At 45.8% G+C, this 23,231-nt stretch overlaps 1 long non-coding RNA gene across 1 annotated transcript; it reads left to right on the forward strand.

Moving 5' to 3' along the window:
- The first annotated feature begins 654 nt into the window (after positions 1-654).
- Positions 655-22,642, forward strand: LOC128118405 (uncharacterized). The gene is made up of 4 exons (XR_008221189.1): positions 655-722; positions 16,458-16,603; positions 16,823-17,590; positions 22,093-22,642. It is a non-coding gene; the product is annotated as an uncharacterized LOC128118405 (long non-coding RNA).
- The last annotated feature ends 589 nt before the right edge of the window (positions 22,643-23,231 follow it).

The raw sequence follows: 23,231 nt of genomic DNA on the forward strand, positions 1-23,231 counted from the left end.
GCGGTGAGCTGGAGCAGATACATTTTTTATCTTATAATATTTAAAAGTGATGGGGAGTTTATCAGGATGTAATTGTACTCTGAATTCAGAGCATAGAGATTTAATCAGATTCTTCTAGAACTCCAGGAAACAATCAAGGTCATAGATTATGGATGAGGTCGGCCTGATGCGTAAGTGGATTGATGGATTTTTCCAAAGTTGCCTTCTGAACCACCTTGTTTACTTAGAAGCTTCTTTCACTGATATTCTACCAGCAGAGATTAAGTTCTTGTGACTCTGTGGTAATCAGAGGTCTGTGTGGACGTCATCCTTACTACGCGATGTCTCTTGAGCCCTGGCTGAGTATAAGACATTGATCTAAAGGCCCAACGGTTGACAGAACAAGCTCACTGTCAGATGGTGATTCTGGGATGTGAGATAGATATATGCCAGGACAGGGAACGCCCAGGACCCTTCAGGAATACAGAATGGCCTGCCTCACTCCATAATAGCCGAGAAATCCCCTGGAGGAGGTAGCAGCCCTCCTGGGCTGCACAGATGTGTCTGTGTATAACAGTCAGCTGCCCTAAGTGAACAGAGGTGTTCTGATGAATGCGGACACTGCCAGGGGTGGGAGTGGGGGTGGGGCTGCCGCAGTAAGGGGTGCAGCCAAGACTGGGGTGGAAATCCTCCAGCAGCATCAGGCCTCAGTTGCCTCTCAGTTCTGCTGGCTCAGCTACTTGGTAAGCAGAGGGCCTTGCGGGGTGGCTTGTTAGCATGACTTGCATTTTGGTGAGCATTAAAAGCTCCCATTTCTGTGGACTATCGTTACTTGTTGAGAATCTGTGTTTGGAAAGCAGACTGCAGACTATCTGGGTTGGAGAATGAGGGGCAGGGAGGGTGGTTTCTAACCGGGAAACTATGTGCTGACTAGAACCACGTTGAAAACGGTGTGGTTTCCACAGGGTGCATTCTGGAATGAGCATATTTTGCCTTCACCCTGGAACAAGGCCTTTGCTGAAAAAGAAAACATACCTTGGCCATGAAAATGCAAATGGTCACTCTTCCTCTATTTGCAGCTCCGAGCAGCTTTGCCCACTGAGGGTTAACTAGTCCTGAGGCCATCTTGTCTCCCCAAACCACAGAGATCTTTTCCTGCCTCCCCCTTCCTTCACACAGATGTTTACGAAGAGAGAGCAGAAGTCACTGCCAATTCAGTAGGCTCCTTGCTCTTTTGTGCATTTTAAAGGCATTTGCTCTTTGGGAAGAAAATCATGAGAAACGAGGATCTTGCTGGCTTGGCTGGAGGCTGGTTCATTGTTTGCAGAGAGGGCTGGTTGCCATGGTTTTGGACGACAGACAGCTGCATTTTCTTAGAGCAATTTTTACTTGCAATTGGATCTTTTAAATAGCCAAGGTGGCTAGTTCCCAGCAACAAAAGGTCTTGTGAGTTATTTGCAAACACTCTAGTATGTTATCACTCAAAATCAACTGTACATGGTTTTTAGTTACTCGAGTCTCCCCAGATAGGCCCAGTTTGGCCCAAATTCTGCTCCATAGAGGGCAAGCCAATCTTGTTTCAGAAGGCTTACTGTCCTAATCCTTTTTTATTTTTTTAAAGTTGTTTATTTTTATTTTGTGGATGAGTGTTTTGCTCACACGAATGTCTGCGTACCATGTGAGTGCCTGGTGCCCATGGAGGTCAAAAGAAGGCTTCAGATCCCCTGGGACTGGAGTTACAGATGTTTCTGAGCTGCCATGGAGGTGCAGGGAGCAGGCCCAGACAGCTGAGATGGTCACAGCCTTAAGGAGGCCGCAGGACTGTTCCTTCTGTCTGTCCTTACAGGAAACATATGGCTTGTAGCAGAAAAACCTTTAAAACAGGAGTGTACTGTGTAGTCACTATAAAGTGAGGGTATTGCAATAACTCCTTTTGTGGGGTGCTGTGGTCTTCTCTACCTTCCTTGAATTCACGGCTGATGCTCTGCAGTGTACCCTAACTTATTTTCCATTATGTTGGCTTTACTAACCTTTGAGCTTTCTTTCCATTTGTTAGAACTGGTGGCCTGTACCCTTAAGGTCAATCCTACAGCCTGAACCAGACCATGCCCCTGCACAGCTCTCTCTGGGACAGAAAGTTAAGGAGCTGTCTGTAATAGCCTGGAGAGATGGCTCAGTAGTAGAGAGCAAGTATTGCTCTTCCAGAAGACCCAAATTTGGTTCCCAGCACCAAGGTCAGGTAGTTCACAACCAAATACCTGCAACTCCAGCTCTGGGGGATTTAACATCTTCTGGCCCGTGGGCACTGCACTTAGTGGCACACACACACACACACACACACACACACACACACACACACACACACATACACACAAGCTGTCTGTGCCTAACAACCGCCCTTGATTTATGGTTCTAACCATAACCTCCATGTTCTTTATCATGAACCCAATGTTGAACTAAATTGCATGATGTGGAATGTCCAACCACCCCTATAAGCAGTCAGATTTCTCCTTTGTTCCAGGAACTGATCCAAGCTGTGCTACAGGTCTGCTTGGGAGATTGCTCTGATGGCCACTCTTTGAAAAGCCTGCTCGACAGGCCCTCATCAGCCCTTCCTCTCATGGCAGCTACCTCTCTGTCATTCTCACTCCCCCGGCTTTAAGGGAGAGTCTGCCCTTCCCTCGAAGGCCCTATCATGCTTAGATGTTCATGTACCGCACCGTTTCTGTCCAATGCTCTCCCTCCCACCTGGAGGCCCAATCATGACCGTGAGGCCCATATGTTCCAATACACCTCCCTCCTGAAGGGCATTATGAATTATGTGTCAGACCTTCCGCCGTTACCTTATTTGATGCTACTCTTATCTGATTTCCTCTCTGCTCTTGCCTTCTCTACTAGGTTATTGGTTCTTTAGGTCAGAGGCCATTTGAGCTCTACTTTGTAATGTTTTTTTCTCCACAGCCAACTTTGAATGTGCCCCCAGATTCCATGAGTTGGAAACTTAGTCTCTCATGCTCCAGTGTTAAGAAGCAGGACCTATGGGAGATGGCCGGGCTATTGAACATCTGTCCTTGTCAGTGTGTCAACCCATTCAGGGAGGAATGCCTTTGTTAGAGGAGTGAGTGCTAACATAAGCTTGCCATGTCCCACTCACCACGTGATGCCTTCAGCCATGTCATAATGTGTTAAGAACCCCTCTGCAGGTCCCCACTCTGGACTTCTAAGCTCTGTGATCCAACGAACCTTTATTCTTTGTGAATTTCCTGGGATTGCTTTAACTTATTCTGTCCAGATGTAAACATGTGTCTATTCACTCCAGATGGGGCACCAGAAACAGACTAAAGACTCCACCCAAGTTCACCTTGGTGAATCCATGAATTTATTGAGCTAATTTGCAGAGTGTGGATGAGAGGTTATTTACGGTAGTGTGGATGACCCCCAAATAGCTGCATCACTGCAAAGTGGGTGACAAGATCAGGGAAATCTGTATCTTTCCTACTTTTAGCTAATCTTGTACTTCCTGTATACTGGAGTATGATCCCTTGCAGCTGAGGCAAAGAAGGAAGGAGTAATGGCTGGAATCATAAGTGAGGGTCCCATGATATCCCCCCCCCCCCACTACACAGTGTTAACAGCTCCATTATCATCACCATAGGTCTGTCTACTTCCATGCTGCTCTGCTTATTTTGTTGCCATGACCACTGATCCAAAGTGGTGATGGGGAGATCATGTTATGCTGGAGGAAAAAGCCATACTAATAGCACCCAGCTTCAGGTATTTTGTTCTAGCAACCGAAAATGGATGAAGGTACCTAAGATGGATTTCTGATGTCCACTCAAGAAGCCAATTAGGCCCAATGCAAGCTTTCTTTTAAATGGCATTTTTGTTGAGTAGACCTACAGCACATTTTTTTTCCCCATGTTCACTCCCCTAAGCATCATGGTTGCTGTGGGTACATGGTTCTTGATCATCTAAACACAAATTACTGTCAAATTATAAAATGCAGAACAAGATCCATTGGCTGGATGAGCTAACACTGGCTAATGCTGACAGAATAAAGCTTGGGAATTCAACAAAAGGATTATACTTTAATCTCTGGTGTAAGCATTGCAACCTCCCTTCCCCATTATCTGTCTTCTGGCTAGAGAAAGTCTTCTCTCCTAAGCAGCTCAAGCTGTCTAACTCTTAATGGAAAACACATTTGGCTCAGGAGCCACAATTTCCTTTCTTTGAAGACCAATTTGAAAATACGGATACTACTAAATTCATTTTGAGATTGGCAAGCACGGAGCAGCCCAGAGTCCATCATGTGGTAAGTCACGGCATCAGGAGCATAAAACAGCTAGACACATCATATTCACAGTCAAGAGCAGAGAGAAACAACACTAGCGTATCTATTCACTTGTTTATGCTCAGTTCATTTTCTTCACTCTTATAAAGTTCAGGATCCTCTGCCTAGAGAATGGTGCTGCCCACAGTGGGCTGGGTTTTCCTACATCAGTCAACTTAAGGCAACCCCTCACATATATGCCCACAGGCCACTGGTCTTCCTCTGTGGTCTATTGATAAGTGGAAAGAGAAGAGTGCAGATGGGGAAGGGGGTAGGTAGGGAAGGGAAGAAGTAGGAGAGTAAAGAGAAGAGGGTGAAACATTAAGAGATAAGCAGAGACAGTGAGTAAACTCATCCACAGGGGATTGATAGGTGAAAAGCAACATCCATAGCATGCACAGAAATGAGAGTTGAGTTTAGTTAAATAAATGCCTTGCTCTGACATCCCATGTCTTTTGTACTTAAGATGTTTAGTTAACCATGATTAAAATAGAACACTTGGGTCTGAATCACAGTACGACTTCTTCCTTAACAATGTGAATTAAGATAACTGCATCCTTATCAAGAGGATGCTAGTGGCTCTGTCCCCCCACCACCACCGTGAAATACTAGTTATTATCAAATTTAGATCCAAAGCATTTATGAATCCTGCTTCGTAAGCAGCTACCACACAGAACCAAAACAACGCTGACCCTTAAATTTAGGTTCCCTTCAGTATGTGAATTTCCCTATCATGAAGTGATAATACTTACTTTGAATCAAGTAAGTAAATGAAGATGGGATCATAGTTTGACAATGTTCCATGTGAATTGTTCTGTCGAAACACGCTTTCAGTCAATATACATTTTTAAATGCCTTCTCGTGTGAGGCACTGAGTAGCACTGGGGAAAACAGTGAGGAAAAGACCTTACCATTCTTTTGCAAAAAATGTTTTGAAAAACACTTTTTTCAAACAGGGATAAGCTGGGTGGTTACTGCAAACTCTTAGGTGGTTGGGGGAGCCAGACATGAAGGCCCTCCAGAGTAGTGTTCATGGAATTGAGTCAATACCTATGGGGATGGACAGGTAGCTAATTAGCTAGAAAGCCTCTTTCTTCAATCCTTTTGGATCTGTGGGAATATATAACCCCTGAGGTCTTCACACTGAAGTGGGAAGAAGATACTGGATAATTGAGACCCTCAGTCAAACAGCGGGTAGCCTAACATTGAGCACCAGGAACCCCGTGACCTCACCAGAACTTCCACTGTACTGTGTGTGCTCAGTTCCTACCATCTAAATACTTAATGCCTCTTCAGTAGCCTAGGGTGTGGTATGGGCATCTTATGTTCTGATGGTGAGCATGTTATATTCCATGCTGTGCTTGGGCTGATGAAGGTTAGCATGGTAGCCAAGAGAAAATAGGAGAAGCAGTGCCCCTAGAGGGGCTTTCACTCAGTCATTGCCTCATGCCAACCAGAGAGATGAATGTACTTTGAGTGTTTCTCTTCCCATAAAGAGCTACTGGGTTTATGCATGGATGGAAAAAAAATCACACAGTTCCATCCCAACAGGCTTTAATTCACTCAACATTGGAATCCCCATTTCTACTCAGGTACCAATCCTGGTAATCTTGAATTGTAGAGTCATCAATAGACAGTTGGTGTCTACCATTGCCAATGATACCAGGTCTGCTCGACAGAACTCCTTTACTGGGCAATGTACCATTTCCAGGTGTATGACCCTTGCTCCAAATTGGTGCATTTAGTTCAGATCATTTTTTTTTCTTGTCTTGACCTAAAATCCAAATAATTTCCATTGAAGTATGACATCAACCTAAGTCACAGTGGCTTTCCCGCATGGTCTCCCTGTATCTGCTGACTGCCCTGCTACATATCAGTAATGTGTGGGTCTATTTGCCTTCTTTGACTCCAGTTATTCCTCAACTAATGAGAGTGTTTTACCCAGCCTGGTTTCTATCAAATTATTGTTTACTCTCTTGACAAATTAAAATCTCTTTGCAACCAGACTTGACAGATGAAATCCAAAAGAATACTTACAGACTTAGCTTGAGTGTATCTTGCTGCTATGTTATTTTAAAATCAAAATAAAAAAATATAATAACACACACACACACACACACACACACACACACACACACACACACACGGCCAGAGTAACTGGGTTTTCTATTACTCCATGAGAGGAAAGAAATCGCTCTGGTCATTTTTCAAGTTGAGAATTTGGCTTCCTGAGTTCTGGGTAGTGTTCGGGTTTGTTTCAGATTACTTGAGTCAGGGCCCCCTGGCAATTGCACTCTGGGATGTTGACCTCTTTCCAAGAATTGCTTAAAAAGTAGAGGAAAAGGATGAGTGAGCTGACCTTAGCAAAATTAGATGAAAGAATTAGATGTCATTTTCCAACTATAGTACATTGCAACTCGGCTGTCAAGGCTCTAGGTTTCCAGTCATCAAATGCTGAGTGACCTTTAGACACAGGCATCCCCACCCCCTCCAGTGGATAGTAACACTACTGTATTTGATGAAGTCACAGCACACAGGTTGTGACTTGCCATGGGATAAGAATTGTCTGGACTTACTTTGCACAAGACGGGGCAGTTTTTCAATGTGTTTTTTAGTCTCTGTGGAAGCTCCGCTGTTCAGTTACTGAGTTTGTGTTTCCATTAGCACCTTGGTGTTTTACCCAGCATCCTTCTCTCTCCATAAATCTGTGATGATGTTTCGGAGAAGACCCTCTGAAATGCTGGCCAAGCCAATCAGTCTGATTCAGTTAACCTTTGCTCTTGCTGACTAATTCATCTTACCCCTTCAGCAGCTGACGGTACTACATTTTATCTTAGGATTAACCAAGGTTCTGATAAAGCCACTTAGTAACAATTAGATGGGCTCCTTGGAGCTTTTACCTAGCTCTAAGACTGTTGAAAGAGAACTTTTAACTCACGTGTGGCTGAGTCACCCTTTGGGATCTCAAGCGCTCGTTAGCCCCTTCCTTTTTCCTGTCCGCCTTCCTTGTTTAATTCAATCGATGGCTCCGAGTGTATCAGGCTCTGCTGGGGGCTTTAGGGCACATGTCATGTGCAGGCTCCACGGGGGCTGCAGGTTGTAGGCTACTCAGTCTTTTCTCCCCCCCCCCCCCCCCCCCCCCCCCCCGCCCTCTTCCGCCCTCCCCAGGGTTCCAGGGTACTTTCTTTAAAGGAAAATTGTCACAGTTTCACTTGGCTTTTTCACACCTCCCACTCTCTTCATCCAAGAGCCAGGCTAGGACTACTTTGTGATGGTGACGCACAGTGTGGGTGGGTGGGTGGGGGGGAAGCTCTCATGCAAATGAGCAGGCAGAACACACGCACTGCAGCGGCTGCTAGGACCAATGGGCACAGAAGAGAGACAGAAGAGCAGCAGGGCAGAAATAGCAAGGGGAAAGCCCAGAGCAGAGCAAGGTGAGGCACGAGGTGGACACTAGCTTTATTAGGAAGAACATTATCTGGGCCAGACAGAACCAGGTACCTGCCAGGGCCCACCCACAGAGGGGTACCAGAGCTCAGTCCCAATTGCATGTGAGGTGTGGGATGTCACTCTAAACCGAAGTTAGCTGGTGAGATCTGGCTTCCATCTTCAGGCAAATATAATCTGTGTCCGCTATCTAAAAAAACTCCATATCCACCTTCTCCCTCGTGTTGTGGAGTGTTACCAAAGTAGAAAAGGAAAGAAAGAAAATCCATAAATCTCTGCTGGCCCAGTTCTTTCTTGTTTTGTAAAGGGGCCCAGAACAAGTCCTCCACTTCTCCAGCCCACACGGAGTTCTCCCCGTGAGCCCTGCAGACGGCAGGCCCGAATCATGAAATCTACCCGTTAATCACCCTCCACCTCAGAGAGGGTGCGGGGCGGGGAGCCCTCCGAGGCAGCACCTGGAGGCCTGAGAACTGGGCCCTGGGCCAGCTCTGCTCCTCTGCATGCTGGTTAGGTCGCGGTCTCAATTTCCTCTTCAGCCTCGTTAAGAGACGCGGGCTAAACCTGTGCACGCTGACTCGCTCTAAAACTCGAGGTTCACAGATTTTCTGGTCGCTTGTTTCAAACCCTCTGGGCAGAACTCTTGGTTCCTATTGCTTTCTCCTTCCCATCACAAGGCTTTTGTTTCCAGCAGGAGTGGATGTGGTAGCCATGTAAACACACCGCTTGTCCCAGCAATTCTCACACTTCGGCGGCATCAGGATCTCCCGGAGGCTTGGGAGGAAACCCAGGTTACTGCGTTGCCCTCCTGAGCATTGACTCAGCACTGTGGTCTCTGCACTTGTTTCTCTAACAAGATGCCAGGTGAAACTGTTGCTGCTGTTGCTGGCGGCCCGTGAATAGGGCCCATATTGAGATCCACCCGCTTGCTCACATCACAGCTGGTGACAATATTGTATCTGGGTGGTATTACCGTAACAGCTGGTACCTAAGCTCTCCTTGAGGAGGCATCTGGGAAATCCTGCTTGAGTTGGGTGACAGACACCTTTGGGTGTGAGCCAGCAGCAACAGACTAGGAGTAGAAAGATGCTCCTCGGAAAACAGTGATGGGGACCAAGATCTCACAAGAGGATTTGCCTCTCTAGTCCCAAGAGCTGGGAAGTCCCACAAGCTAGAACTAGATTTAGGGAGAGGCTGGAGTATGGGTTGCCTGATTTTCTGAGGGGCCGGAGACCCAGGAAGGTTTCTGGGGATGCTAAGGCTGAAGCCAAGCTCTCAGGGAGTTCTTAAAGATGTGGACAAGCCTTTATTTCATTAAGTGTTTTTATTTAAACTTTAGACCTTTAAAGAAAGAATAAACTGCTGGGCGTGCTGGTGTACACCTGTAATCACAGCACTCAGGAGGCAGAGGCAGGTGGATCTTAGTGAGTGTGATGCTAGCCTGAGCTTCATAGTGAGTTCCAGCCAGGAATACATAATGAGACCCTGATTTAAAAAAAAAAAAAACAAAAAAAAAAACACTGAAATTCCACTAAAATCACTGTAATTAAACTTATTCCACATTGCACAAGAGCTGTGAACGTTTCAAATTTATAGATTTCTTTGATCTTTACCAAAGTCTTGTCAGAGCGAAAAGAGTAGAATTGTTATTCCCAGAGGGAAACTGAGGCATAGATATATGAACGGTAAAACCACAGAGTCTAGGTCTACAGACAGACAGTGAAGGCAGCTTCTTAGAGGCCCCGGAGAAGACCCTTTGTCCTTAGGGCTCCATTTTCCTTTCGAATGAGGTCAATTCAGAGTTCAAATCTACTTCTGAGTAAGCTGACAGGTGGAGTGGGGCTTCTGAAGGGCTCGCGGAGGAGATTAAATCATTCTGTCTCGCGATGAGCATCTGCTTCTCAAGCCGAGTCTCGGCCTCTCCTGGAAGAGTCGTACATCATCCGCCTGCGGGAGGGAGGCAGACAGCAGTGTGATCAAGCTGAACCGTCTTTACATTTTACAGTCACACGTTGCACTCCAGCATAAATCTTGAACTAAAGAGGTCTATAGTACATAAGAGCCAGTTGGGGCCAAATCCTCGGGCTTTCTGGCAATACTTATTCCCTCTGTCTCTGTGGCCAACAAACAAATCAATTGCATTTTAAATCAAAATGACAGGATCCCTGGCAGTTTCCTGGGGGCTTCCAGCACTATCCCTAGAGAATTCTGGGATGGCCAGGACCCTGAGGCTATCTGCCACTTAACCTGGCTCTTCCATCTTTAGTTGGGTAATAATATCAGGCTCCTAAGAGACTCCTGTTCCTGTTAAGGAACAAGGCCAGATCCCACAATCCTAGACCAGGCAGAGGGGATCCGGGATTGAAAAGAGGGGCAGACTTTTTTTGGGTGGTGGGAGTGTTGACATGATCATCCATCTGTCCTCAATAGCATCAGCCCCATCCCCACAGACACCACTGGACCTGGAGGTAAAGGAGAGCCCACTGATAGTCCCACGATGAAACTGCTCACATTTACCAAAGCCCCCACGTGCCTGATTTGTTTCCACCTCCCGGTTACCCTTCAGGGAAACGCTGGTAAAAGCTCGAAGTCTTTGGGACCTGAAGGAACCTGTCATGGATAACAGGCGGCGGAGCTGGCATTGGAACCTGTGTTTCCACAAAGCCCTTGTTCTTTACTGTGCCACGCAGTGGTTCATTAACGGAGAGCCACATTAAACTATTTTCCTTTTTTTTAAATTGATTTAACTTTATTTTATGTGACTTGGTGTGAAGGTGTCAGATCTCCTGGAACTGGAGTTACAGACAGTTGTGAGCTGCCATGTGGGTGATGGGAATTGAACCCTGGTCCTCTGGAAGAGCAGCCAGTGCTCTTAACTGCTGAGCCAGCTCTCCAGGCCCCCGGCATAAAGCTATTTTCATACATGTTACGTACTTTGAGCCTATGCCCTCTCCCCTCCATTAAGATTTTTTTTCTTCATCCACAAGTCTCAGAGTCCGGAGCCTCTGCTCTATAGACACTCTCTCATCATAGTTTAAGGAGAGCGCTGCTCTGAAATCTGTGCAGTGGGTAGCATGCCAACTTCTGCCTTAGAATCCACAACTTTTTTTTTTTATAAAGATTTATTTATTATGTATACAGTGTTCTGCCTGCAGGCCAGAAGAGGGCGCCAGATCTCACTACAGATGGTAGTGAGCCACCATGTGGTTGCTGGGAATTGAACTCAGGACCTCTGGAAGAACAGCCAGTGCTCTTAACCGCTGAGAGTCCACAACTTGATACCATCCATTTCATTTGAGTGTGACGGGAAACGTCGGGTGAGGACTGTTAGAGCCTTCCTAGTGAGGGCCTCTCCTCCTAACCTGAACAACCTTCCTTCTTCCTGCACACTTCCGCCAAGGTGCGCTGTGTCCCAGCTGAGTTCCGGTGTCTTGAGTGGAAAGAGTGTGCTAACTGGAATCGTTTCTATTTCCTTTATCTGTGGTGATCTTCTCTGAATGGTGGAGCCCAGATGTAGCTCTTGGAGTCTTACTGAGTATGAAGTACAACGCAGGAAGTGCCTCTGCCCTCGTAAACCCAAATGAAGCCATGTGAACGGCAGAAAGCTGTGATTCGATTGCTGCCTCCCCTTGATAATGACATTCACTCGTGTCTACTGGCTACGTGACAAGGGTGCCTGATGACTCCCTGACTCTTGAGACCATCACTGATCACCGCTGACTCGAAGGCAGCTGTGAACTCCACTCCCCCAGAGCTCTGTGTCCAAACACAGCTTTGTGTCTCTATCATCGCACTCCGGGCGTCCACAGTGTCTCTCACTCAGGTCCTTTCATTTCCTTTATGGCCTCGGTAAATTATCCCATGCACTGCAGAGCAGGGAGACGTGCGATTTATGAGACCTACCTGCTTGGTCCTCTCAGCGGAAGATCCCCTCCGTGCACACTTTCCCCTCTTCACATTTTTCCTTTTTGGATTTTTAAGATATTTAAATAAAACGTTCCTGCCGGTGATGGTTTTCTAGAGATGGCCAGTTATTATCGCGGCGCGCGCGTGTGTGCGTGTGTGTGTGTGTGTGTGTGTGTGTGTGTGTGTGTGTGTGTGTGGGTGTATGCCTGCATGTGGAGGCCAGAGGATAACTATTATTCCTCCAGTGCTAGCCACATTTTCAAGTTCCGATTTTCATTTATTATTATTATGTACATCTGTGATAACTGGGGCACATCCCCGTGCCATGGTGAGGGGCAAAGGGCAACTTTCGGGAGGCAGTTCTCTTCCACCATGGGTTCTGGGATCAAGCTCAGGCAAATGTGGTGGCAATCACTCCCCCCCCCCAACCCCCTTTCTTTTCTTTCTGAGGCAGGTTTCTCACTGGCCTGGGGCCATGAGAGGCTGGATGGCGAACAAGCATGCCCCAGAGACATTCCTGTCTCTGCCTCTCCAGCACTGGGAATATAAACACCCAGTGTCAAGCACCTAAAGGCAGCTCAATCCCCCAAACTCCAGAAGTCAGTCCGAACATCCAGAGAGGAGCTCAACCTGAACTGTAGAAGGATTTCTGGTGCTTGGATAAAAGCCAGCACTCCCCAGGAACCTGGGAAGCTGGCTCCTGTCTCCCAAAGGGAGTCCTTTCCCTTACCTCTGGCAAAAGGGACACATGGACCTCCAGTGAATGTATACATGTGGCAGCCACCAGCATATCAGGCTCCATGCTGGCCCCCAGTCCTTACTCACAAGTACTTGTCGTACATTTCAAAACCTCTGTACCAGTCTCCCTGGCTTTTCTCCCAGCTAATCACTGGTCTTGTAACCCTGCTGTCCTCACTATGCTCTCTCTATTCTGTCCCTGCTGTTCTCTCTCTCTCTCTCTCGCTCTCTCTCTCGCTCTCTCTCTCGCTCTCGCTCTCGCTCTCGCTCTCGCTCTCGCTCTCTTGCTCTCGCTCTCTCATATTTACAATAAAAACCTTCCCCTTAACCATACCATGGAGCTGTCATGTCAGCAGTTTCTTTACTGCAACCCCCTGCATACATCCGGTATAAAAGAATATCATTTTTATTATTTTTAAATACTGTGTATCTGTGTCAGTATGTGCACATGGGTGCTGGTGCCCTCAGAGTCCAGAAGAGGGTGTCAGATCCCCGGGAGCTGAGGTTGTAGGCAGTTGCGAGTTACCCCATGAGGGTCCTGGGAATCAATCACATCCCCTGCTGGAGTAGTACAGGGGCTCCTAACAGCTGAGTCAGCTCTCCATCACCATGCCTGGCATCCTGCTGGAGTAGTGCAGGCTCCTAACAGCTGAGTCAGCTCTCCATCACCATTTTACAAGGGTTTGGAGGATTGAACCCACAGCCTGGGGCTTTGGGGCTTTCAGGGCAATCACTGACTGAGCTGCCTCTCAGGTCCGGTCAGTTTTCTTCTCCGCATCTCCCAGGGACCCCTGAGCTCCTTCCCTCACCGTGTTTTCCACCACCTCCCTGGCCCTTGGCCCACGCATTCATTTTGAGTGCTGGTAGGGCCTAGAGATTCAGCGCTCACCAGAAACAGGAGCTGCTCTCACGGAGGTGGTTAAGGGAGAGGTGGCAGTCACATGTGTGTTCAAGGTGGTGACCGCAGGCAGGCAGACACAGAGAGCAGCCTCTGCTGAGCTGAGGTGGACTCCTGGGCTCTGCTGTGGGAACCAGGCAGGGAAGCAAATGGAGTTTCCTGGAAGTGTCTAGATTTGACTGAGCTGTGTTTGTGTGTTTTTATGTCTGTGGGGTTTAAGTTGGTCATCTGACTGTGGTAGGAAACCTGGGGAGATGTGACAGGTAGAGGGAGAATCATCCCCTGGCAGAAGCTAGGAGACAGGCTTCTGGGTGTGCCCCTGCTGTATTCAATAAACCCAGACACAAATGGTGCGTGGGTATGTGCACGTGCATGTGCACAAGTGTGAGTTCATGAGTGCATGTGCGCATGTGTGCACTTCTCCATAGCTAACTAATCCAGACAACTGAACTCACCTTGGGAATTCAAAACACCATCTGACTAGGTTTTTCCTGAAGACAAAACAGAGTGCTGGACTAAGAATTTAGGGTTCTTTGTTTCCAAATCAAGGCCAGCACTCTCTCTTGTCCTATTTCTCTGTGGCGAGACCATTACTTGGATTTGCTTTTCCCTATTCAAGTGCTGAAGAACGTCTAAAAGGCACCATTTACCTTTTTGAGTTGAAGCATCACTTCTGGCCAGCCTTGGTTTGGCTTTTATTCACTTTGCTCCTTGTATCCATTTTCGGTATCTAGAAATAGATGGGATCCCGAAACAGGTCGAAATAGACTTGGGTGGCAGTAGCTGAAACTCTGTCTGACATGCCGATGCGTCTCCCTGGAAGGGAGGCTCATTTCATGCAGAATGGTACTTGAGAATCCATCTTACCGCTTGTCGACTCAGCAAGAGCCCACACATCCCTCGGTAGCCACTCTGATTATTAATCTAGATGCCACAAAATTCTGTTAAGAGTGTTTATTTTTCTCAATCTCCAAAAGGGAGAAGAAGAGAATGGGGACCTATCACTTCAATAAAAGCATGAAAGTCATGCAGTTGCTGTGACTATATTATCAAATTCTCGAATTAAAAATTCTAAATGAGAGCTAGGGAGATGGACTACTTACCATGCGAGCATTTGGACTAGATTGAGATCTCCAACATCTGTGTTAATGCTGAGTGGGCATGGAGGTCTGCCTGTAATCCCAACACCCAGGAGATGGAGACAGGATTCTCAGAGCAAGCTAGTTAGTTAGACTAGCCAAATTGGTGAGCTCTTGCTCAATGTATAAGGTATACAGTGACCAAGGAAGACACTGGACATGAACTTCTGACTACTACATGCATATGCACTCAAATACAAAATATTTTATTATATTTTATTTACTATTACTGTGTATGGTATACCAATAATCCCTGAAAATTGTTATTAAAAAGTTAGTTTGTAATATATTAATATTATATCAAAATACATTAATGATGAAAGCATAACAGAGTTTGTAACAATATAAGCAAGTAATTTATGGAATTAAAGACGTCTCAGTTTTTTTCTCCCCCCTCCAATCCCTGCACCTGTGTTGGAGATTCTGCAAGGCTGATGAATTGCCCAGAACATTGCAAAGCTACAGCCCAATTATCATGGGTTTCCTTAGTAGTTATTTGTTGCCTACCTCTGAGTGTGAACTAACACCTTTTCAGCTATCAGGCAAAACCTCTGGAATGTAATAGCTTACTCACCATTGTTCACCAAACCCCAAGCTAAGAATATCATCAGTAAAACCTAAAATCTATAACAGAGTTTCCCCCACTACACTATAACCTGCTGCTTACCGGGTGTTCCCACCAATGCGCTGGGAAAACACCTTGATTTATGGCTTTCCTTTGTTCTGTCAATACAGAAGTTCACGTAACCGCTTTCATGTTGGTACACGTTGTTCCCAGGTCACGAGCAGTCACCTTTGGCTTTGAATAAATTATATATCGTCCCCTTTGCTGTGAGCGCTGTGTTTTGCATGGACGCTGAATGGGAACAAACGAGCGCCAGGCAGTAAGTTTAAATTTGAGAAGTTTCCAGTGATTTTATAATTAAGAAGTGGAACGCGTTCTTTCTGAGGACTACGAACAACGTGGTAAATTGGAGAACAGACCAGAATGAATGGAGGCGTTTTAAATGGCAGACAGGACACATGAGCAGGTTAAGAATTTCTCTTTTGACTGGAGAGGGCCACAGAGGTGGTTGGTGGAGTCGTCCACTGTCAGCCTGGCTCCTGGGCTAGCCCAGAGGGTGGATCTAAGGCCAGTGTGAGTCATGCCCATTGTTCTCTGTTCAGAGTGAAAGCCTTCCCGGTGGGATGCCTAAATGGAAGTGGGAAGTGATAATGAAGGTTAAAGTGTGCACCTGGGGGACAGGGAATGTGATGTCCATGAACCCAAGAGAAGCAAGCTAAGGTATGCACGCAAAGCGAAAAGGAAAAGTTGGTCACTATCCAATGATTCAGCCAGAGCAGACTCCAAGAAGACTCTGAAATAGGACAATGGTGGACTATTGGCCAGGAAAGGGTGACTTCAATAACTGTTGATATTTAGTTTATATGGCCGAAGCCGTTAATCAGGAAAAAGAGAAAAATCCATGCTTAGGATTGGATTACTCTTGAATGACCTCCCTTGGAAATCACTGTTCCAAGCTCTGTCAGTGCTCAGGGATCCTGGTGTTTCAGGCAGTGAGTAGCTTTAGGCCAAACCGGTTTAGTCAGCTCTAAGGAGGCCTCAGAGTCAGCATCCAGATCCAAGCCAGCCTCCCAGCTCCAGCCTTCCCTCTTCCAAGTGCCTCTGCATGCCCCACTTCGTCCCCCACTCCACCTGACAACCTCCTTCAACGGTTAACCCCCGCAGTTCATTATAACAAGCTGTTTTAACAGTTTCACAAGAGTTAGTCACCCCGAGAGGTTTCAGAGCTCTGCTGTGACTGGAGACTGGCACCAGCAAAGCTCCCCCCAATAAGGAGAAGGTCTGGCTTGGAGAATTGCGCTTTAGAGTCATGCATTCACCGGTAATAGTTTGCCTGTGTCATGAGCTTGAGACTAGTCAAGCATATTAATGTTCAGGACCAATGAATCTATGGTAATTTATAAGAATGTGCTTTGAAAACCTGAATTCCAAAGCTCTTGTCCCTTCTCTTTGTAACAGACCACTTTTGGAGTATGGTGGAGATGTAAACCCCCTCCAAGGAGAAACACACACCAAAAAGCTTCTACCTGTAGAATCTGGAATGCTAATTTGAGAATTCCATGTGTGTTCTGACATGTCATAGATCCTCTAAGCTAACAGGATTTGTAAGTACAAAATTATATGAAGCATATGTTTTTAAATATGTAGAATTATATTTTTACACAAACCTCAATAGTACACAGGAAAAGATATACGTAGGTAGAGCAAAACTTGGAAAGATGCGTGCTATGACGTGAATGCTTGTGTAGTATCAGTGAGATTGTAGATGATTTAAATTTTCTATGAATTTTGTCTTTTTTAAATTTAATTGTATTTTTCTCTAGTTTATTTTCACTGAAGCAGTTGCACTTATGACAGATCTTCAAAACAGAAGACAGAGCTATCAAAAGCAAATCTAAAAAGACACTTGGGTAGATGCTGAGTGGCTGCTGGGTATAGATTCCCTACCTGCCTCTGGGATCACGTGGATCATGGGAATTTTCCTCCTGGCCTTCTGAGTGGCTCAGATGTGGGCTCCTGACTCCAGCTAAACCCACCAGTGTCTTTTCTGAAGAGTGTGTGGACAATGACTAGCGAGGGGCCAGCTTTTCTTTGGGGACAGGGTAAGAGCATTTGGAGTTGGGGGGGACTTTTTCTGCTTGCCTACAGGACATAGAGAAAGGCAGGTGGCTACTGAGTCCCCGGCTGCAGCTGCCTTTGAGACTGGTAGAACCGGCACCCTTTCTGAATTCTGAATCTTCAGTTCTTCCCATGATTCTACAGAAGCCTCTTGCTCTTCTTTCGTTGTTGTTTTGTTTCGTCTGAACTAGTTAGAGTTTGATTTCGGGCACATGGACCAAGGACACAGTTAAGAAAATTCAAGAAGAAAGCATAACCCCTGGTTTGAAATACACGAAATTACCAGCACTTCCTGACTCCACAGGTCATAATTGTCTGTGTGTGTCTGGCCTTGGGGAGGACCGAGAGAAGAACACGAAAGAGACAAGTGAGGATGACTGGCTAAGCTCTTCGGATCATCCTGTCTGTTAAGGAGGCAGAACTCATCCTGGCTGCAGGAAGAAACAGACAATACCAGGATTGTTCAAGCTAAGGTTATGACCATAAACATTAAATTGCTTCTCTCGCTTACGAATGTGATGTACAGGATAACACATTTACAAGGTTGTGAAGGATATGTGTGCTTTTTTTCTAATTCAATGAGTTAGAAAGCAATCCTAGCACTAATTGGGCAACTGAAGGTATCTATGCTTTGCTAAAACCTCAGCAAATTGATAGAGATAGTCTACAAAAGAAACTCTTCTACATGTGCACTTGTGTTCTTCAAAGTCAGTGTGTCCATGACTACTGGGACTTGATTATTCTAGGAGCACTTGAAACAGTGAGCCTCCAGAAGGAATGTGTAGCTGGAAGCTTTCTTGTGTCCTGCCCAGTCTGCAGACCACTCATAAAATAATCACTCAGAAACTTATATTAATTATAACTGCTCAGCCATTAGCTCAGGCTTATTACTGACTAGCTCTTACACTTAAATTAGCCCATAATTCTTATCTATGTTTAGCCACATGGCTTGGTACCTTTTCTCAATTCTGCCTTGACATCTTGCCTGCTCTGTGTCTGGCTGGTGACTCCCTTCCTCTTCCCAGAATTCTCCTTGTCTGCTTGCCCCACCTATACTGGCTACCTGGCTGGCTACTGGCCAATCAGCATTTTATTTATCAACCAATCAGAGCAACACATTCACAACATACAGAACGATATCCCACAGCAGGAATGTCTTGTTTGTCTCTCTCTCTTTCTGTCTGTGTGTAGGCATAATGACAACATCGGGGTGCCATTCCTTAAGCGCTATCCACTTTATTTTATTTTTTTGAGACAGAGTCTCTCACTGGCCTGGGACTTGCCAAGCAGTTCAGGATGGGTAGCTAGTGAGATCCAGGGTTCTGTATGTCTCCTCCACAGCCTGTCAGTGGGATTACAAACGAGCACAACTGTATCTGGCGGGTTTGTTTGTCAAGTGAGTTCAAGAGAAGGGGATTGAACTCAGGTTGTGACACTTGCAAGGAAAGCCCTTCACCAACTGGGCCATCATCCTGGTCCCGAAGTGATCCTCGTAGTAATGATCTTCTTAACTGAAATAGAATTTATCCAAGTGAAAAGCTTCAACTTTCAATCCAGTTCTATCTAGATCCATACTGAACATGAAGGAATGAAGGTGGTTAGATTTCATTTTAGTGAGTTCAGACTATTATAATATGGGCGAGAGGAAAGGAGGGGAGAAGAGAGGAGGAAAGAGAAGAGGAGAGGAGAGGAGAGGAGAGAGAACAGACAGAGGCATCTGGAAGAGTCCAGGGTGGAGAGAGAAAGAAGTAGACTGAACATGGCCAGCCTCAGTGGGGGCAGAGAATGGAGAAAGCACACTGAGAATAGCCTGGGCAGAGGAAAAAACCAGCCATTATAAAAATAACAAACAAGTATCCGAAGGAGGGAAGCCTGCGGAGGTGAGAAGGGCTAGTGTGGGCTTTGAAACGTGTAACAGGTACTAGTGATACCGAGGAAGCAGGGAGGCCAACACGGGTTTTGATATTCACCCACAGGCAGCCATTTTGCCCGTCTGCCAGAGGGGAAGAGAAAGGACTCCTTTTGGCAGATGGGAACAAGTTCTCGAGGAATGCTGGCATTTCTCTAACCACCAGAAATTTCTATAGTCCAGCTTGAGCTCATTTCTGGATAGATGGACTGCCTCTCCGAGCTCGGGGAATTGAGTTTCCTTGGACCAGACAAAAGGATGGTGTGCCTCTACACCGTCTAGGTCCAGGCTTCAGTGTCATCCTTCAAGGAGGTCTGACAAATTGTTAGAACTGTTTGAGATTGCTTTCCAGAGACAAACTCCCTGCCTGGCTGGGGTCTTTTTCTTCTTCCAGCATGGGATTCCTGGGGAAATTCCCATTCTTTGGGGTCTGTTCTTTCAACAGTCTGGTTGAGAGACACAAGTATCTCTTTAGATATCTTCATTTCTGGCAGGCAGGGTTGCGAGCCAATAGAATAAACGAAATCTATCTACAATCTGAAGAGGTTTTATTTGTGCTATTTTATTTATTTTTATGCTATTTTAAGAAGCAGGAGAAGAGTCTGCAGGCAAAGGACCATAGTCCCTGTAGTCAGGAGTGTTTGTGAATCCAAGGGCCTGAGGCTCTCTGTGGAGGAAGTCAGCATGTGGCCTTACCCTGCCCTTGCAGGTCTGCCTTTTGGGTTAGTCTGACCAGTCAGGTAAACCGCTAGTGGCCTGGATTAGCCAACATTCCCAAGCGGGGGGGGGGGGGGGGGGGGGGGGGACCTATGGAATTCACATTGTTCTATGGTTAAGTTTCAAACCCAGGGCAAATGGCTGAGGTACCTATTGAACATGTCAAAACAGACCTGGCTGCCAGATTCTCACAGGATCCCCCAGTCCCTACTTATTACAAGGTAGGCCCTGCCCCCTACCCTGAACTCTCCAGTCTAGGGGGCTGGGCTGCTTTTCCCAATATAATCCAACCATTTTGGTTGCCCACTTTTTTTGTATTTTTGGGCCTCCTGGCTGCTGCACCTGGTTTCCCCCTCCCCTGTCGCCCTTCCCCTACCCATCTCTCACATGGTCCAGCTCAGGTTGGACATGTCCACTCTGGCCTCTCCAAGATGTCCAGATCCCTGCCTATGACTATGCTCTCCCACATGTCTTTAATAAACTTTCTCCTCCGCCATACCTAGATGCAGTCATGTCCCTTCTCTTTTCTTTTGATTTCTTTTTTTCATTCACTTATCTCACCTGGTCATTATCATGATGAAGTGTCTGGAAATCCAGCGGTGAACTGAATGTCTCAGGTGGGGAGGGGGTAAGTGGGATCGAGGTTGGCCCTGATATTTTTTTCTTCTTCTCCACCCAATACCCTCACCCCAAGCATTTCACATTGATCTTCAAGGACTTGAGAAAAGGAACACTTTTCTTATGTCTACTCAGCGAACCTCTCGTCTTAATCCAGACACACTGGTATCTTCCCCTTTACTTCCTCAAGACTAAGAAATGTGCTAAAGTGATGGGTAGAATGTGGGGAAGATTTTACCAGGTGAAACATTGACCCAGGTTAGGTTGGTATCTGCAATTATAATTTTTTAAAAATCCCAAATTGTTTTGTTTGAGGCAGGGTTTCACTGTGTAGCTCTGGCTGTCCTGAAGCTCCCTTTGTAGAGCAGGCTGTCCTCGAACTCACAGAGATCTGCCTGTCTCTGCCTCCTGAGTGCTGGGATTAAAGAAGTATGACACCACTGCCCAGCTGAGTTATTGTTTGTTGTGGAATAGAATATTTAACTATGTAAAGATGTGTTGTATTTATTTGTGTTGCAGAATAATTGTTCAACTATGTAAAGATGTGCTGCATTTGTTTAACTATGTAAAGATGTGTTGCTGTTTTACCTTGCCTGCCTAAGGCACCTGATTGGTCTAATAAAAAGCTGCATGACCAATAGCTAGGCAGAAGAGGGGTAGGTTGGGTCTGGTGAGCAGAGAGAAAAGGGGAGTCAGCCAGCTGGGGAGGTGTGAGGGGATTGTGTGTGTAGATGGATTTTTCTTTGGTGTGCTAGCTCACACACACATACAAAAAAAAGACACAGATACTTATTATTAGTTACGAAAGCTCAGCCTATAGCTTAGTCTTTTCCAATTAGCTCTTATAACTTTAATTAACCCATTTTATTAATTTAGGTTTTGCCTTGTGGCTTTTTATCTCTCTTCCATCTTGCACCTCCTGTTTCCTCTCTGTGTCTCTGGCATCTCTCCCATGCCTAGATTCATCTCTTCTTCTCTCTCTGCCTAGTTATTGGCCAGTCAGCTCTTTATTAAACCAATCAGAAGGTGCCTTGATAAAGACACATCTTCACAGTGTATAAAAAGATTATTCCGCAATGGGGGGGTGGGTGGGCAGGCAACCAGCCTGGGGCCAGCCAGACACGGAAGAATCAGGAAAGCAGGATGGACAGCATTTAGAGGTAAACAAACCTCAGGGCAGCACATAGATCAATAGAAATGAGCTAATTTAAGTTTAAAAAAAAGCTAGCTATGTAGATGTAACCAACCGTCTTATTAAATAAGAAACACAGAGCCGATTCAGAGAAGAAAGCCAAGAGGTCAGAGCTAAGAGCCTCACCCTTCCTGCTTCAGCTATCCTCTTCAGTCAAGAGAGCTCTCCGAAAAGGGACCTACTTCCTGTGTGTATGTCTTTATATACTCTAGCTGTTCTGCCTTCTCATTGGTTGTAAACCCAAACATGTGACTGCCTCGTCACTGCCTGAATGTACCGCCCTCCAGGTCCTTAAAGGCGTGCGCCACCGCCGCCACGCACTTGCTATGGCTCTAATAGCTCTGATCCCCAGGCAACTTTATTTATTAACATACAATTAAAATCACATTTCAGTACAAGTAAAATACCACCACATAGCTAGAAACAAGCCTAAGCTAAGGCTGAACATTCATAATTAATAAGTCTCTGTGTCGTGATTTGGGGGCTGACAGTCATGAAAGACTGCTACAATTGTTTTTTATAATTTTGCTTTGTTGCAGGGCTGAGGACTGAACACTAGGGCCCTGCCTCTGGTTGTCCTGCTGTTTCATTGGCCAAGAGTTCGAATTCTGCGTTCCTGTCAGCTTGCTAGAACACTGAAGTTATGTCCCATGACTAAACAAAAATATGAATAATTTCCTGCACATTGGCTACAGCAGCATAATTCAGACAAAAGCCTGGTAAACGGTATTTTTAGACAGGGGCCTTCTAGAACCAATACAACTGTGTGACCATGTGACAGTGCAAATATTTCTGTCTCTCTGAGCTGTAGTTTCTTAATCCACAAAACTGACTACATCTGAGACTGGTAAAACATACGTGACAACATTTTCAAACATGACACGGTGCTGTACAAATGTACAACAATTATGTTGAACTAAGTGTTACCTCATATTCTTAAGCTATCCAATTCAATATAACCTTTGTATTTTCAGCCTACAAATTCTGAAACATGGCCGGGCGGTGGTGGCGCATGCCTTTAATCCCAGCACTCGGGAGTCAGAGGCAGGCTGATCTCTGTGAGTTCGAGGCCAGCCTGGTCTCCAAAGCGAGTACCAGGAAAGGCGCAAAGCTACACAGAGAAACCCTGTCTCGAAAAACCAAAAAAAAAAAAAAAAAAAAAAAAAATTCTGAAACATAATTGAAAAACTATTTCGAATTTAGCATCTTTCACTGCTACACATTACATTGAAAACTCTTTGTATGAATGGATATGAAGACCAGACATTGGTTGATGTTTGAATCATCAAGGTTTAACCGACTAGTACATTTGTAATTCTGGAAGCCTCACACCTTCTAACGGCTTCATCGAGAGAACGGTGTACAAGTTGATGACTGTGCATGAGGACAAGAAGATGTGTCTGATGCCTGCTTTCCTTAGGATGTAATTCTGAGACCAGTTAGTTACAGTGTGCTTGAGGCTGACCTTTAGGATCCTAAAATCAGACGCTTGCTTTTAGGTGAGTTCCACCCCAATGGGCCTGCAGCCCTGTGAGAAGATCGACTTTTGACCCTTCATCTTCGCTACAGCAATTAAATAAATCACTTTGTTTCTGTGAGTCAGTGCTCTGCTGTCTGGACATGCTTGCCTGAAGTCAAGTAATGATTCGTGTAAGAGAAAAGAAATTAGATGGCCAGC

Source organism: Peromyscus californicus, unplaced genomic scaffold (genome assembly GCF_007827085.1).
Source record: "Peromyscus californicus insignis strain IS unplaced genomic scaffold, ASM782708v3 Scaffold_22__1_contigs__length_63687245, whole genome shotgun sequence".
In the NCBI taxonomy this organism is placed as follows: domain Eukaryota; kingdom Metazoa; phylum Chordata; class Mammalia; order Rodentia; family Cricetidae; genus Peromyscus; species Peromyscus californicus.